The sequence below is a fragment of the Dicentrarchus labrax genome, unplaced genomic scaffold, assembly GCF_905237075.1.
Source record: "Dicentrarchus labrax unplaced genomic scaffold, dlabrax2021, whole genome shotgun sequence".
NCBI classification, from domain to species: domain Eukaryota; kingdom Metazoa; phylum Chordata; class Actinopteri; family Moronidae; genus Dicentrarchus; species Dicentrarchus labrax.
In genome coordinates, this window is record NW_026136716.1 from 13,065,537 (window position 1) to 13,071,536 (window position 6,000).

Consider the following 6,000-nt stretch of genomic DNA (forward strand, 5'->3'; position numbering starts at 1 on the left):
ATGCTAGTCTGTGTCTGAAATAACTACATTTGAATAGTTAATCAAGAATAACCACTAACTCAAGTACCTGATATTGCCTACACAGAGTCAAGTCAAGTTAGATTTTATTTATATATTGTAAAAGAAGAAGGTATAACCCCTTTAATGGTGAAAAAATAAACCTCAGGAGGAGCCGCGGAGGAGGGATCCCTCTCCCAGGAAGGAAGGACGTGCAACAGACCTCGAGTCTACAGAACAAACCAACAAAATCACATTGTATACAAATTTTGATGACAGTATTTCTGATACACGAAGATTATAAAATATACGTGAAGAATGTGGCTCCAGGAGGACACTGAAACAACTTCAGATGTCACAGACCTCCTACCCACCATGGAGACCTGGAAGAAGACAAGCCACAGAATTGATCACCAAAAATCTAAATATATACAGATATTGAAGACAACAATACCAATATATATATTTGTAAAACACAAGTGAAAAGTAGGTTCCAGGAGGATGTTGAGTAACTCCAAGTGTTGCTATAAAGGCAGAACTTGACCCACACGACCTCCACGGAGAAGGTTTGTTGTGTGGATTCAGAAGTAATTTTCTGCACTTATTTTTGTCTGCCACCAGAAGTCCTGGCGTCTTTTCTGCTGGTGTCCCAGATGGCTTAATAAAAGCTCCTCCATTTGTTGGTACAGTAGAGGGATTTAATGTATTTCATTTGTCAAGAGTGTGTTTGGTTACATTGGCCTGCTGACACACACACACACACACACACACACACACACACTAGTGAGGAAACCGCTGCAGCCGCAGTACTGCAGATGCCTCTCGTTGTCCAAGCTGTTACCTTGGAAGCAGGTGAAAGGGATCAGAATAAATGTACAGCAAGCTCAAACAGACATGACAATAAATAAGTTAGTCATGGAAATAACTAACTAGGCCAAAAAGAGTTCTGGATGTAGAATGAGAAAGTTCTGCAGACATATAATCTATGGTGGCGGTGCACTAAAATCATCTGTGGCCCCTTCACATTGCCTATGCTACTATAAACTCCTGTGGTTGAAAATTAAAGTGGACAATCTTGACTCAGTGTGTTATAAAAATTTGACAGACATCATGTCTGACTGCACTGTCAATCCCTCCTTCCAAGTTTCCACCCACTCTCCTCCATTGTCCATGTCCATACTTCTCTTTTATTCCCTTACTCTTTTCTTCCTCCCCCTTCTTTCATTATTTAATTCTTCCTGTCTCCCTCCTTACTTCCACTCCCCTTCCTCCCCTCTTTATCTGACTTCAGTCTGATCAGTGTTTGAAGCTTATCTGAGGAACACAGTCACACTGACGCACGTAGACATGCTGCAGATGTTTTGTTCTTAGATTTACAGAGACACTTATACAAGGAGGATGTTGGTGACAGAAAAAATGTTACTTGCCATAGTTTTGGTCTGTCTGGAGACTTTGTAATACATTTCCATAAACTTTCCCCCCACCCAAAATTAAATATTACCAGGGACTACAAAGCTTTCTCATTGCAAACTCAAGTCAACATTGTTATTTTAATGATAATAATGACTAATGTTGCATATTTTTAAGTTATTGAATCAGTATGATGTTCTGGTCATGGTGATACTGTCACTGCTCATAATAATAATAATAAACATTCACATTTTTAAGATTTTTAAGAGTTGATGGATGAGCCACAGTTGTACAGGACAAACATATATTCTGACTTTGTCCTGCAGTTCCTATTTAAATAAAAGAAGAAGTTCTTGAAGCTCAGTTGTATTAATTTGTTAGGATATAAAAATGTTACGATATGCCTGTATGTGTCAGGCTGAACATAAGAACTTAAGTACACCTTCAAATTGAACTGAATTGCAGGTTAATTAGGGCAGTAAAACAGCAACATTGATGAACTTCTCTTAGTGAAATGACTGGATGTGAAACTCAGCAGAGACATTTAAACATATTATGGTTCTCCAGATGTGTTTCTACTCCACAGATGTCACAGCAGCTCATTAAAAGTTCTTATCATTTATAGAGAGGGGGGATCCTGACACCTGCTGGACAGCGCACACCATTGCAGCCTGTCTTGTTCTGTGTGTGTGTGTGTGTGTGTGTGTGTGTGTGTGTGTGTGTGTGTGTCTCCAGTATAAATAAAGATGTACTGGTGATAAAGCTCCCTGAGGGCATCAACCTGTGTGAAGTTGGAGTGCGGTATCACACATGCAAGCAAACAAACACACCAGTGAACACAGCCACTGAGTTTCACACACTATTTCCACCATCTAATATGTGTGTGTCTCTCTTTGTATGTGTGGGAAGAGGTGATTTTGCTCCTGTCTGTGCTGCTCTTCCATCCAACACCTCCTATTCAAAGCAAGTTTGAAGTCTATTTTGGTCACAATGTTTTTTTCTTTCTTGTGACTGGCTTATGATCTGTGGCAGTGGAATACTAGATCATCGGTGAATTAAGTCAAGATATCAAGAAGAAAAAAGGTTTTTAAAGCCAACATATTATTGGTTAAAAAATGTTTATAAGTCACATCTACACTAACCTGTGCCCCCATTTTTTAAAAAAAAAAAAAAAGCCCCCCTAAAAGTATGCTGGTTAAAACTTTTATAATGGTGTAGTGGTTATATTTTAAATCAGTCAAATAATAAAACAATCGTAACCTAACCAGATTTGGAACTGTTTGACCACGAATGCATCATGACTGAGTCTGTATGTGCACTGGTGCGCCCCTGGCACAGTCCGCCTCTGCGTGTCGGTACGGCGAGCACAGCCACTCTACTCTTAATCTCAAACTCTTATAAATTCAAGTTCTTTAGATAATTTAGTAAGAGAGTTCAGGGCCTGCATAAACAGACTAACCAAAATCTCCTCCTACAGGGCGAGGAAGAATATGGAAGATTAAGAGGAGGAGGAGGAGGAGGAGGAGACCGAATTGGGTCCAACTAATTGGGCAGGCGGAGCTGTTTGGCCTGGGGATAACGTGCAGGTAAGCGCACACCGTTTTTACCATGCACACATTCACAATAAAATATGTACACATTAAAGCACAGCATCGACTTATATTATTGCAGTAGAATCAAATGTGTGCAGTGTCCTATTAGGACGCACGGAGGCAGCGCAAGTTCATTTACAGAGCCACTACTGAAGGATCCTTCTGCAGACGTTAGCATGCCAAACCCCGTTATTAACCGGGCACATTAAATGTTTGCGTACCGACAAAGTCATGCTGTGTCCTCAACATCGGACATTTTAATGAATACAGCCAGGCTGACAATTCGGCAGACACATGGTTCACGAATTTTAAAGAAATATTGAACACATTTGACTACACAACTCCCTGGAGAATTGCATTGTGGGAGTAAAACTCCAGACTTTATTGGGGTATGTGCGGCTTGATGTGTTGACGCCTGCTGGTAGGAAGACATGCTCCTGTTTGCTTGTTTGTGGTATTTGACCCATTGGTCACACTGACATTTTGGAATGAGGGGTGGAGGGATGATGAAGAAGAGAACATTGTATCTCTGTTTAAGTAGTGGTGTGTCTCTGGTGTTCATTCATTAAATGAGTTGGGAGAAGGTCATGCATTCCTTTTTGAGACTAATTGTCTTCCAGTGAAGCCCAGAACATCCAGGTATTTAATACAGTGATCCCTGTTGGCCCTTCACGTTCATTCACTTTGCACAGGTGCATATGTCAGTTGTGCCATCATCCCTTTGTTTCAGTGGAATTTTTTTTCCTTTATATGCAATGCAGAGAATTTCATTTTGAGTTGCATTTGTGTTTGTGCTTTGAGTCCGGGATCGGTTTTGTTAGCATTTCATTATTTCCTGATATCGATACTGATACTGCTTATTGATACCGATGCTCTTATTGATATGACCTGATTCGGTGCTAAAAAAAAAAAGACATGACATGAATAGATATGAAAAAATTCAACAGTTATTTTATTGTTACTTTTTTGCAGATATAACAAGTTAAATTTCTTCCTGAGTTATTACATTTAGTTGCATTTTCATTAAAGTCCCCCTCCACTCAAAAATGTTTTCCCTCTTGTTCCTACAGTTTAATGTTTGATCTTCACTGTGCACAATGCTGTATGTGCAGAGTTTGACACTAGAAGGATGTTTCCACATTGATATGCTGAAAGTGGAAAGTTTCTCTGTGCTCATTTAAAATCTTATTTTAAAGGGCGGGGCCTACGAGCATGGTTTGTGACATCACAAGTAGTATGGAAGTCAGTCCTGGTCCAGTATGCAACTTCTACAAGTGTGATGTAGAAACATGAAACAACCAGTGCACATACACTGAGAACTGACTTTACAGTGAAGTAGGAAACATCTTATGTCCAGCAGGAAAACTTTAGGAATCAACAATATGTGCATATTTTTTTAATATTGTGCAGTTTGTTAAGAAGAAGCAATCTAAAGCTGCCTGGTCTCCTTTTTATGAAATGGAAACAAATATTTATTTGTGCTTTCCTTGGAGACATAAGCTCTTGAAATGTGTGGACTTCTCTTTATGTGCTCTAGACATCCCCTAAGCCACGTCTGTAAACTTGGCTGTTAGAGGTGTCACATTGTATTGCATGTGGAACTAGTCTTGGTCTTTATTTAGCCTGGCATATCACCACATCACAAGATCTCTGTTCATATGACTAAGGGCATGCTGCTCTATTGTCAAAGCAATGAAAGGAGCCACTGTCAGGGGACTGGTAATTGGATGGGGAATTTGATAAATTAGCTTTGATTGTTCTACCAGAAGTCATCAGGGTGTGTGTGTGTGTGTGTGTGTGTGTGTGTGTGTGTGTGTGTGTGTGTGTGTGTGTGTGTAGTCTACTATCTATATCTGAGAGTCAGTTTTTGAAGACCAGATCAGATTTTGATGGACACACTCCTCACGTGCCAGAAAACAGCTTAAAATACTGAACTCTGACACCATGTGGGTCAGAGTTTGAATTGATATCATGACTGAATTGATTGACTGAGACCAACCGCTAACACCAGAACTATGATCAGTTGAAAAATACACCGTAAAACCAGATAAGTTAAATTAACTCAAAAAATTGTTGAAACTGATTACATTAAAAAGTTTGAGGAACACAAACTTTTTTTAGGTTCAAAAAGATTCTTGGTTAAGCTGCTTTTACTCAATATTTATTATTATTTTTAGTTTTTAGTTTTGTTTTGCGAGTTAAAGAAATTAATAACTTTTTATTAGGTACACAGTACAGTACAATTTAAAAATTACAAAATTAAGTCACTGTCACTTAAAATTACTAAAGCTACTTGATCAAGAATGTTTTTAACTTGCAACATTTTGTTAGTTTTACTTAAAAATGTTGACGTAATCAGTTTCAACATTTTTTGAGTTATATGAACTTATCTGTTTTTACAGTGTGCACAAAATGCTTACAGTATTTAAAATAGGAGGATGAAATTGAAAATTACCTGAATATAAGAATTGTTGTGTTTTTGTTACCTTACGATGAGTCGTTTTTATAGACGCGAGAGGTGAAGGCGCCATGTTTCTACAGTAGCCCAGAATGGACAAACCTAACACTGCTGAAACTTACACTATATCCTAACAGTGGTACATGATAAAATAATCTGTGAAAAAAAACAGGTATACCTTTTAGTGCTCCTAATCTCATTCCTGGGTTTGTTGACCTGGGAATGAGACTCAACAATCAACTATCTTTCTCAGCTCTGATTGGTTGTTTTTGTTCAGGCGCGGTGGATTCCTGTAAATTCCATTAGGAGCACAAAAATGAGCCTGAGAAACCAGATTTTTTCACAGATTTTCTGTCTCATGTACTACTGTCAGTAAGAGGGAAAGTCTCACCAAATATGACAAAAAGTTTTTTTCATAAAAGTTACCTAGTGCAGCTTTAAACTGCATCACCGACACGTTTTGTATATTGAATGCTGAAATTGCAGGAGACGGTGCTCCAGTAGAGTATGTCAGCTCAATTTAATGAAAAGATAAAATTAGCA